This window comes from Hemitrygon akajei, chromosome 3 (assembly GCF_048418815.1).
Source record: "Hemitrygon akajei chromosome 3, sHemAka1.3, whole genome shotgun sequence".
Classification (NCBI taxonomy): Eukaryota; Metazoa; Chordata; class Chondrichthyes; order Myliobatiformes; family Dasyatidae; genus Hemitrygon; species Hemitrygon akajei.
This window is the reverse complement of record NC_133126.1, coordinates 168,164,864-168,177,149: the sequence shown is the minus strand read 5'-3', so window position 1 is coordinate 168,177,149 and position 12,286 is coordinate 168,164,864. Positions and strand designations below refer to the sequence as shown.

General features: G+C 42.4%; 1 long non-coding RNA gene across 1 annotated transcript in view; it reads right to left on the bottom strand.

Moving 5' to 3' along the window:
- Window positions 1-12,286, bottom strand: part of LOC140725600 (uncharacterized) — a 51,747-nt gene that overhangs the window by 36,504 nt on the left and 2,957 nt on the right. The gene's annotated exons all lie outside the window — the stretch shown is intronic.

Genomic DNA, 12,286 nt, shown 5'->3' with positions numbered 1-12,286 from the left:
CAGCATATCACAGAAGCCAACCTGCCTGCCCTCCATGCATTCTTTTCACACTTTTCGGTGAAGAGCCAAAATCATCAAATATATCAACCTTCCTCAACATTCTTGCTTCTTCTCTCTCCCATTGGGCAGAAGATACAAAAGCCTGTGGCACTGTCACTATCACTAAGTAGGTTTCAACTGAGGTCAAAACTCCTGGATTGTATTTTTGAGTACATATTGTACTGACACAGGGAATAAAGCGTTACCACTGAGCCATGGCAGGTCATACAAGTAAAATTGATACGATTAAATGGGGATCATTGCCATTTATTAAAATTACAGATTCTTGATTTGAATCTAGCCAGACTAAAGGAAGAGAAGGTTGGCCAGTCTCCCGTAGCAATTAAGTTTCAAAGAAAATTACCTCCAATTGAAAAGTCCATAATTTAGAGGAGTCATTCAAAATGTTAATGTGGGAAATTTGTAACATTTAACCAAGTTTTAACAGTCAAAAGGAGTCTTGTGATTCTGAGAAGGTATAAAATCAATGAATGAGACAGCACAGAAAACCGCATTTAGCCGATCTTACTTGTGCAAACCTTTTAATTTCTTGTCCTTCCCTATGCCAACAATTTTTTCCCCGCATAAAATATTAATTCTAGAGATCATTAAATCTCCTTTGACCACACTTTTAGGAAGAACATCCTAGATCATAACAATGCAGCATGTACAAGTATTTTTTCTTCTTTGTGCTTTTGCCTCTTTATCTAATTACTTTAAAATCAGTATGTCCAGTAGTTACGTACTTATACTTGTGAACAAGAAGCAGTTTTGAAAAAACTTCACAATTTTGAGTACCTTCATTAAATTTCCAAATTCTACTCTGGGAACAATCCAACTTCTTACCATCATTGCATCCCGAGGATAGTTTTGATTAAATCTCTTAATTCTCAATAAACCTTAACACAACATACCTAAATCGTGGTGCACCAACTTGGGTCAGATCGGTAGTTTATAATTGTTTGACATGTTTGTCTCCTTTGTATTTTTTGCCCCGTATGTCCTACTTTATCAAAGGTCCCTTGCAAGTCCAATTGGCCTATCCAAATATAACATCCTCAGTGGAAAATGAAAGCTTAACCAGATAAGACTATAAGACATAGGAGCAGAATTAGGCCATTCAGCCCACTCCACCAAGTCATTATGGCTGATCCTGGATCTGACTCAACTCCATACACCTGCCTTCCAGACATATCCTTTCATGCCCTGACTGATCAGGAAACAATCAACTTCTGCCTTAAATATATGCATGGACTTGGCCTCTACCACAGTCTGTGGCAGAGCATTTCACAGATTTAAGACTTTCTGGCTAAAAAAAATTCCTCCTGACCTCGGTTCTAAAAGGTCGCCCCTCAATTTTGAGGCTTTGCCCTCTAGCCCTTTCAACATTCAGTAGGTTTCAATGAGATCCTCCCACATTCTTCTAAATCCCAGTGAGTATAAGGCCCAAAGAATCACAATCAGGTTTATTATCACTGGAATGTGTCATTAAATTTGTTAACTTAGCAGCAGCAGTTCAATGCAATACATTATACGGAAGAAAAAAATAAAATAATAAATAAGTAAATCAATTGTAGTATATATTGAATAAATTTAAAAAATGAAAAAAAACCCCAGAAATAATATATAATAAAAAAGTGAGGTAGTGTCCAAGGGTTCAATATCCATTTAGGAATCAGATGGCAGAGGGGAAGAAGCTGTTCCTGAATCGTTGAATGTGTGCCTTCAGGCTTCTGTACCTCCTACCTGATGGTAACAGTGAGAAAAGGGCATGCCCTGGGTGCTGGAGGTCCTTAATAATGGACACTGCCTTTCTGAGATACCACTCCTTGAAGATGTCCTTGGAACTTTGTAGGCTAGTACCCAAGATGGAGCCAACTAAATTTACAACCCTCTGCAGCTTTCGGTGCTGTGCAGTAGCCCCTCCCCCATACCAGAGCGTGATTCAGCCTGTCAGAATGCTCTCCACGGTACATCTATAAATGTTTTTGAGTGTATTTTTTGACATACCAAATCTCTTCAAATTCCCTAATGAAGTATAGTCACTGTCTTGCCTTATTTATAACTGCATCAATATGTTGGGACCAGGTGAGAACCTCAGAGATCTTGACACCCAGGAACTTGAAACTGCTCACTCTCTCCACTTCTATCCCTCTATGAGGATTGGTATGTGTTCCTTCGTCTTGCCCTTCCTGAAGTCCTCAATCAGCTCTTTTGTTTTACTGACATTGAGTTGCAGTTTGTTGCTGCGACACCACTCCAAAACACTCCTCCTATGTTAACCCCTTCAATCCTGGGATCATCCTCATGAACCTCCTCTGGACTCCCTCCATTGACAATATATCCTTTAGACAATAGACAGTAGGGGCAGGAGTAGGCCATTTGGCCCTTCTAGCCAGCACCACCATTCACTGTGATCATACACAATCAGTACCCCATTCCTGCTCTCTCCTCATATCCCTTGACCCCGCTATCTATAAAAGCTCTATCTAACTCGCTCTTGAATGCATCCAGAGACTTGGCCTCCACTGCCTTCTGGGGCAGAGCATTCCACATATCCACCACTCTCTGGGTGAAAAAGTTTTTCCCCATCTCTGTTCTAAATGGCCTACCCCTTATTCTTAAACTGTGGCCTCTAGTTCTGGACTCACCCATCAGCAGGAACATGCTTCCTGCTTCCAGTGTGTCCAATCCCTTAATAATCTTATATGTTTCAATCAGATCCCCTCTCATCCTTCTAAATTCCAGTGTATACAAGCCCAGTCGCTTCAATCTTTCAACATATGACAGTCCCACCATTCCGGGAATTAACCTTGTGAACCTATGCTGCACTCCCTCAATAGCAAGAATGTCCTTCCTCAAATTTGGAGACCAGAACTGCACACAATACTCCAGGTGGGGTCTCACCAGGGCCCTGTACAGCTGCAAAAGGACCTCTTTACTCCTATACTCAATTCCTCTTGTTATAAAGGCCAGCATGCCATTAGCTTTCTTCACAGCCTGCTATACCTGCATGCTTGCTTTCATTGACTGATGTACAAGAACACCTAGATCTCGTTGTACTTCCCCTTTTCCTAACTTGACTCCATTTAGATAGTAATCTGCCTTCCTGTTCTTGCCACCAAAGTGGATAACCTCCCATTTATCCACATTAAACTGCATCTGCCATACATTTGCCCACTCACCCAACCTGTCCAAGTCACCCTGCATTCTCATAACATCCTCCTGACATTTCACACTGCCACCCAGCTTTGTGTCATCAGCAAATTTGCTAATGTTACTTTTAATCCCTTCATCTAAATCATTAACATATATTGTAAACAGCTGCAGTCCCAGCACCGAACCTTGCGGTACCCCACTGGTTACAGCCTGCCATTCCGAAAGGGACCTGTTAATCACCACTCTTTGTTTCCTGTCAGCCAGCCAATTTTCAATCCATGTCAGTACTTTGCCCCCAATACCATGTGCCCTAATTTTGCCCACTAATCTCCTATGTGGGACTTTATCAAAAGCTTTCTGGAAGTCCAGGTACACTACATCCACTGGCTCTCCCTTGTCCATTTTCATAGTTACATCCTCAAAAAACTCCAGAAGATTAGTCAAGCATGATTTTCCCTTCATAAATCCATGCTGACTCGGACTGATCCTTCTACTGCTATCCAAATGTGTCGTAATTTCCTCTTTTATAATTGACTCCAGCATCTTTCCCACCACTGACGTCAGGCTAACCGGTCTATAATTTCCTGTTTTCTCTCTCCCTCCTTTCTTGAAAAGTGGGTCAACATTAGCCACCCTCCAATCAGTAGGAACTGTTCCTGAACCTATAGAACATTGGAAAATGATTACCAATGCGTCCACGATTTCTGGAGCCACCTCTTTAAGAACCCTGGGATGCAGACCATCAGGTCCCGGGGACTTATCAGCCTTCAGGCTCAACAGTCTATCCAACACTGTTTCTTGCCTAATATAAATTTCCTTCAGTTCACCCTTTACCCTAGTTCCTTTGGCCACTATTACATCTGGGAGATTGTTTGTGTCTTCCCTAGTGAAGAGAGTTTTTCTTAACCCTTGCAATTTCTTAACTCCACCCACAAAGATTCAACATTCTCTGACCCTATGTCACCTCTTTCTAAAGATGTAGTTCCATCTCTTACCAACCGAGCCACACCACCACCTATGCCTTCCTCCCTGTCCTTTCGATACAAAGTATATCCTTTGATGCTGAGCTCCCAACTGTGGCCTTCTTTCAGCCACGACTCAGTGATGCCCACAATGTCATACTGACCAATCTCTAATTGCACCACGAGTTTGTCCACCTTATTCTAAATGCTATTCTCATTTAAATACAGCACCTTCAGTCGTGCATTCTTTGGCCTTTTGAATTTTGCCACTGTAGTACAATTTATCTCATTGGTCTGTCTGCATTTGTACCCAATCATTGGCTTGTCCTTCCTTACATTCATGTTACATCCATCAGCTTCTTGTAAACCTACTGGCTCATCCTCAGCTCTATCATCCTGGCTCTCATCCCCCTGCTATATTAGTTTAAATCATGCTCAACAGCTCTAGTTAATCTGCCTGCAAGAATATTGGTCCCCCTCGGATTCAAGTGCAACCCATCCTTTTGTACAGGTTACTCCTGCCCCAAAAGGGGTCCCAATTGACCAGAAATCTGAATTCCTGCCCCCTGCTCAAATTCTTCAGCAATGCATTTATCTGCCACCTCATTCTATACCTATCCTGTCATGTGGTACAGGCAGTAATCCTGAGATTACTACTGATGAAGTCCTGCTTCTCAGCTTTCTTCTCTTTTTACAGGACCTCCTCCCTTTTGCTTCCTATGTCATTGGTATCAATATGTATCACAATGAAAGAATGATCTACAGAAGTACCATACTTTGAAGTTGCTAATAGGAAACATCTATTCATTTATATTTTCACGGATCGCAAAATATACTTTATTTCATAAACCCAGGAGATTCTGCAGTTGCTGGAAATCTAGAGCAAAACGCAAATTGCTGGAGGAATTCAGAATGTCAGGCAGCATATAAGGAGAGGAATAAACAGTCAACACTCTGGGCCCAAACCCTTTATCAGGACTGGATAGGAAGGGGGAAGAATCCAGAATAAGAAAGTGGAAGGTGGGGAAGGAGTACATGCTATCAAGTGATAGGTGAAACCGGTGGGGGGAAGGGGGGCATCAAGTGGGAAGCTGTAAGATGATAGATGGTAAAGGGCTGAAGTTGAAGGAATCTGATAGGAGAAAGGAGAATGGGGCTAAGGGAAGGAAGGGCACTAGAGGGAGGTGACGGTCCATTGAGAAGAGAATCAGATTTAATATCACTTGCATAAGTTGTGAAATTTGTTGTTATGTGACAGCAGTATGTTGCAATACATATTAATATAAAGCTGTAAATTACAGTAAGTATATACATACTTTTAAGTTAAATAGTGCAAAAAGACAAAAAAAAAAGTAGTAAGGTACAGTTCATGGGTTCAATGTCCATTCAGAAATCTGATGGCAGGGGAGAAGCTATTCCTGAACCGTTGAGTATGTGCCTTTAGGCTCTTGTACCTCCTCCCCGATGATAACTATGAGCAGAGGTATGTCTTAGGTGATAGGGATAATGGATGCTGCCTTTCAGAGGCTTCGCTCCTTGAAGATAACCTGGATGCTGGGGAGGCTGGTGGCCATGATAGAGCTGACTTAAAACATTCTGCAGCTTATTTTAATCCTGTGCAGTGCTTTCCTCCCATACCAGATGTAATGCAGTTAGAATGCTCTCCACAGTACAGCTGTTGAAATTTGCGACTGTCTTTGTTGACATACCAGATCTCCTATTGAAATGTAGCCACTGTCATGCCTTCTTGTAACTGCATCGCCAAGTTGGGCCCAGGATAGATCCGGAGATGTAAACACCCAGGGACTTGAAATTGTTCACCCTTTCAACTTCTGATTCCTCGATGAGGACTGGTGTGTGTTCCCTCATATTACCTTTTCTGAAGTCCACAATTAACTCTTGGTTTTACTGACATTAAGTGAAAGGTTGTTGCTGCGGCACCACTCAACTAGTTGATCTATTTTGCTCCTGTATGCCTGCTGATCACCAACTGAAAATCTGCCAACAATAGTTGTGGCAGAAGGGGTAAGCGATGAGCCAGAATGAGAATGGAAAAGGAGAGGAGGAGAGGGGAAGAAATTATTGCGAGTTAGTGAAATCTATGCTCATGCCATCAGGTTGGAGGCTGCACAGATGGATTATGAGGTATTGCTCCTCCAACCTGAGAGTAACCTCATCATGGCCATGGACCAAGATGTCAGAATGAGAATGGGAAGCATAATTGAAATGGTGGCCACTGGGAAAGCCTGCCTTTTGTGGTGGACAAAGTGAAGGTGCACAACGAAGCAATCCCTGAACTATGTTGGGTCTAACTGATGTAGATGAGGCTATATCGGATACCATCTAATCTATTTTACTATACTATTTTAATATTATTTTTAATCTTGACAGCAATCCATTCACTCATTTTACTACTAAAGGCAATTTCAAAAGATTTAATTAAGATAAAAAATATGAAATTAATCAAAAATAGTCAATATTGTTAGTTACCCATGTCCTCTTAAAAATATATAGATGAAATTAAATTAGGAGACAACATCTATCATGACGAAAGCTTCCACCCTACGGTTTGGTATCTAATTCAAAGTGGGTCATGCCAAATATACCGTACATTCAGTGGCTACTTTATTAGGTACAGGAGTAGATTCCAGTGTGGTCATCTGCTGCTGTAGCCTCTCCAGCAAGAAGTGTTATGCATTCAGAGATGCTCTTCTGCACACCACTGTTGTAACATCTAGTTATTTGAGCTACTGTTGCATCCCTGTCAGCTTGAACCAGTCTGGCCCCTCTCGTTAACAAGGTATCTTTACTCGCAGAACTGCTGATCACTGGATTTTTGCTTTTGTTTTTGCAACATTCTCTACTCTACAGAATGTTGTGCATGAAAATTCCAAGAGATCAGTGGTTTCTGAGATACTCAAACCACCCCATCTTGCACCAATCTGATATTTGGTTTTGACCACATTTGCATGCTTTAATGCTCTCTGAATTGCTGCCACATTGTTGGCTGATTAGATATTTGCATTAAAGAGCAGGTGTACTGGTGTACCTAACGAAGTGGCCACGGAGAGCATAAGACACAATATATACCGTAGATTCCGGATTTTAAGCCGCTACTTTTTTCCCACATTTTGAACAGCTTTGAACTTTGCGGCCAATAATCCAAAGCGGCTAATGCAAGGTTTTTTTCATGCCGCCTCGTAAACATTTTGCCTCGTAACAGTAGACCAATAAAATTGATGAGTAGTTCACAGAGGTCCAATGAAATTGTACGATAAATCAAGCGCACTTTCACAATTAAATTATTGTAAATCAGTCATTTGTACTCACCCTCATCAACATGGAAAACACTCGAAGCATTGTGCTACCTACCCTACTTAGTTTAAACTATATTTGTTTTCTGTACTACATCGCGGGATGCTATGACGTCACACCCGGTTTCGCGGCGTCTTGTGGGAAAATGCCGTTTGCGATGAAACGGAAAGGAGGGGGGAGCGGATTCCGCGAGCGGCTTTGGATCCGAGCGAAATCTGCTTTTTAATGCCGTTTGCGATGAAACGGAAAGGAGGGGGGGAGCGGATTCCGCGAGCGGCTTTGGATCCGAGCGAAATCTGCTTTTAAGTTAAAGGTATCAATAACTTTTCCTGGTAGGCTGCAGTATATATATTTTTTACCAGTCGTTAGGAGATATTGGAATGTTGTTCAGTAAAGAAGTATACGCAACGTATATTTAAAAGTAGCCGCGTACGGGCACGGTTCGAAAAAAAGCATTTGCAATATGTATTTGTTTTTGTTACCATATGGATTTAATTAAAAGTTAAAAAAATCCTCACGTGTAATATCTTTCTGTGTAAATATCTCATATTACAACGTGGGACACCTGCGGCCGAAAATCCGGTGCGGCCTAAAATCCGGTGCGGCCTTTACATTTAAAAAAATGATTTTATTTCTAAAATTAGTGCCAGCGGCTTAAAATCAGGTGCGCTCTGTAGTCCGGAATCTACGGTAGATTTATTCTCTCTCTTCTTCCTTTTCCTGGAGTACAGATTCATTTCCTAATCCCTTGTACATTACAGACTCTTATTGTGGTCTCTAAAACTCATGCTCTTCCATTGACTTGACTCACTTGCAGCACATTCGAGCTGGTATATAATTTTGCAGCAATGTATAATCTTATTTGCTGGACAACTAAAATAAGTCCTTCTCCATTAAGTCCTGAAGTCCAATATTGGACACAGCTCCTGGGTTCAAATCAAATTGTCAACAGAAGCTCTATGATTTGAATTCTTTGGTATAAAATGTGATTCCAACGAATGGAAATTTTGTTTTTTTCTGGTGCCACTGACTTCAGTATTGTTGTACTTATGAGTTAATAATTCCAATCCTTGAATAACAAGAGAGAATCCTACCAAGAGTAGAATGAGGGCCTTATTTAAGAGACCTTTGGTTTACAGAGCTGTATATAGAGTATAATCATGACATTTTTGCCCACACAACAACATTCAGTGTGTGGAGAACACAAAAAAGTGAGAAAAGCTGTCAATATAGTTAAATGAGGGTAGTCGCTCTGTTTCTTATCATGGTTTTGCTTCTCCTCTTTCTCTTTGACTGTGTGCCTTCTTCTCTCCCTCCCAGTAACCCATTTCTTTGACTGGGTGGCTTACAACCACCCATTGACTTACGGCATGTTAGCCTGAATAGAGCACAAACCTTCACTTTGGCCATCTCTGTATTTGTGCAACTCTGATGATCTGTGCCTGAGAAGCGTGCCTCATTTCCCCTTGTGCTCCTTGGCTCTATAAATCACTCTAATTAGCACAGTCCTTTTTTATCATTGCTCACACACATCTCTTAACCCTACCCTCACTCTCACCACTGCCCCTTCCCTTCCTCCCTCCACCCTCCAATGGCCTCTGGCTCTCCCCTCCCCCACTCTCCTAACCTCTCCATACTCCCCATTACCCACACACACTTCCTCCTCCCTCATCCCAACCCCTCCCTCCCTGAACACTCTCCTCCCTTCCCTATCCCTCCCCCTTTGTCCCTCCCATTCCTTTCCTCCACCTTCTTCCTTCTGTCCCTCCCCACTTGCCCTTCCCTTCTTTCCCCACCTTCCCCATAATCCTCCCTTTCCGCATCACCCTCCCCCTCCACTCTTATCTCTCTTTGCCCCACCCCATCACATTCCCCACCTCCTTCCTCTTTTTTGGCCCTTCCCCAAGCCACACCCTTCTTACCCCATCCCTCTCCCTTGTCTCTTCCTCCCATTCCATCCGTCCTCTCTCATCACTCTCCCTCCCCTCCATACCTTTTCCCATCCTCCAATCCTCCCCCCTCTGTTCTCCTCCCTTTCCCCTCAGTCTGCTCCATTGTCCTCCCTTTCCCTTCCTTGAAACCCCTTCCCCATCCCCTCCCACATTCTTCCTCATCCTCCTCCTTTTGTCATTCCCCTATCTTCCCCCTTGCAGTACGCTCTTCCTTCCCCTCCTTCCCCATCTATCACCTCCCCCTCATGCATCACTCCTTTCTCCCGTTCCTCCTCTCCCACGCCTTGTCCCTCCTCCCCCACCCCTTGTCCCTCCTTTACTTCCTCCCGAACTAACTTTATTATTCCTTACCTTTCCCTAAGAACCTGCACACCTCTGCCTTCAATGCATCCAGTGACCTGGTCTCCATAGTTACCTATGGCAACAAATTCCACAGATGCAACAAATTCCACAACTCCACAGCTAAAGAAATTTCTTCTCATCTCTGTTCTAATTGGATGTCCTTCTATTTTGAGGCTGTGCCCTCTGGTCTGAGAGTCCCCCATCAAAAGAAACATCCTCTTCACATCCACTCTACCTTGGCTTTTCAACATATGATATTTCAATGGGAGACATTCACCTTCCTCGCCACCAATTCGCCCTCCAAATTAAACTTTAGGGAAACCTGCACAAGGACTCCCAATTTGCACCTCAGATTTTTGAATTTTCTCCTCATTAAGTCTATGCTTTTATTCCTTCCATCAAAATGCATGACCTTACACTTGCCGACACTGTATTCCATCTGCCACCTCTTTGCACATTCTTCCAATCTAAGTCCTTCTGCAGCCTCTCCACCAATCTTCTTATCATTCACAAACTTGGTCACAAAACCATCAATTTCATCATTCAAATAAACGTAAAATGAAGCAGACCTAACACAGATCCGTGTGTGAAATACCACCAGTCACCAGCAGCCAATCCAAAAAGGATCCCTTTATTTCCACTCTTTACCTCCTACCAATCAGTCAATGTTCTATCATACCAGTATCTCTTAACTAGTTAAGCAGCCTCATGTGTGGCACATTGACAAAGGCCTTCTGAAAATCCAAATACAGGATATCCACCAATTCTCCTTTGTCTATTCTGCCTATTATTTCCTCAAAGCATACCAACAGATTTGTCAGGCAATATTTTCCCTTGAGGAAATCATGCTGACTATAGCCTATTTTATCAGGTCCTCATCTACTTTCAGATCTTTCAGCTTCCCAAGTACGATCTCTCTAGTAACAGAAACTTCACTCACTTTTTGCCCCTTGATACTCTTAAAATTCTGGCATACAGCTAGTGTTTTCCACAGTGAAGACAATGCAAAATACTTATTCAGTTTGTTTGCCATTTCCTTGTCCCCCATTACTGTCTCTCCAGTGTCATTTTCAGTAGTCCAATATGTACTCATTCCTCTCTTTTAATCTTTTATCTCTGAAAAAACTTCTGGTATCATTGATATTATGGCTAGCCTACTTTCATATTGCATCTTTTACTCCCTTACGCATTTTTTAGTTAACACATACGAACAAGCTGGATGAACTCAGCAGGTCGGGTAGCATCCGTTGAAATGAGCAGTCAACGTTTCAGGCCGAGACTCTTCGTCAGGGACTGAAGAAAGAGGGGGGGCAGGGGCCCCCATAAAGAAGGTGGGGGGAGGGTGGAAAACCAATCAGAGGAAAGATCAAGGGTTGGGGGAGGGGAAGCAGGGAGGAGATAGGCAGGAGACTAATTTTTGCTCTATTTTTCTTTTTATGTTGGTTTTGACTACGCTTGTCAACATGGTTGTGTCATCCTGCCTTTAGAATACTTCTTCTTTGGGATGTATCTATCCTGCACTGCTCACAGAAACTTCAGTCATTGCTGCTCTGCTGTCATCCCTGCTAAGTGCCCCCTTCAAATCAACTTTGGCGGGCTCCTCTCTCATGCCTCTGTAATTCCCTTTACTTCAGTGCAGTATGGACAAATCTGACCAGCTCCCTCTCAAATTGCAGGGTGAATTCTATCATATTATGATCACTGTTTCCTAAGAATTCCATTACCCAAAGTTCCTAATTATATCAGGTTCATTACACAACACCCAATCCCCGGGGGCTCATCTACAAGCTGCTCTAAAAAGCTGTCTCAGAGGCATTCCATGGTCTCTCTCTTGGGATTCAGCATCAACCTGATTTTCCCAATCTATCTACAAATTGAAATCCCCCATGACTAAAACACCATTGCCTTTTTTACATTTTTTTTCTATCTCTTGCAGTAATTTGTAGACTACATCCTTACTACTGTTTGAAGGCCAGTAAATAACTTCTGTCAGTGTCTATTCACCCCTGCAGTTTCTTAACTCTACCCACAAGGATTCTGCATCTTCCGATCCTATGTTACCTCTTTCTAAAAATTTGATTTCACTTCTTACCTGCAGAGCCACTCCTCCTCCTCTGCCTACCTGCCTATACTTTCAACAGATTGTCTATCCTTGAATATTAAGCTTCCAACTGCAGTTGTTTCTCGTCCATGACTCCGTGATACCCACAATGTCATACATGTTAATCTCTGACTGCACTCCATCTATTTTATTTTATATGCTCAGTGCATTCAAATATAACTCCTTCAGTCCTGTATATATCCTTTTCAATTTTGTCTTTAACAATACAACTCATCCCACTGACTGCAATTTTGCCCTATCCTCTGCCTGTCCTTCCTAACCGTCTCACTATACATTGTCTGTACTTGTAAACCAAAATCCCTATCCACAACCCTATCACTTTGGTTCCCAGCCCCCAGTTAAATTGGTTTATTCCCTCCTCAACAGCTCCAGCAAACCTGCCTGCAAGGATGTTG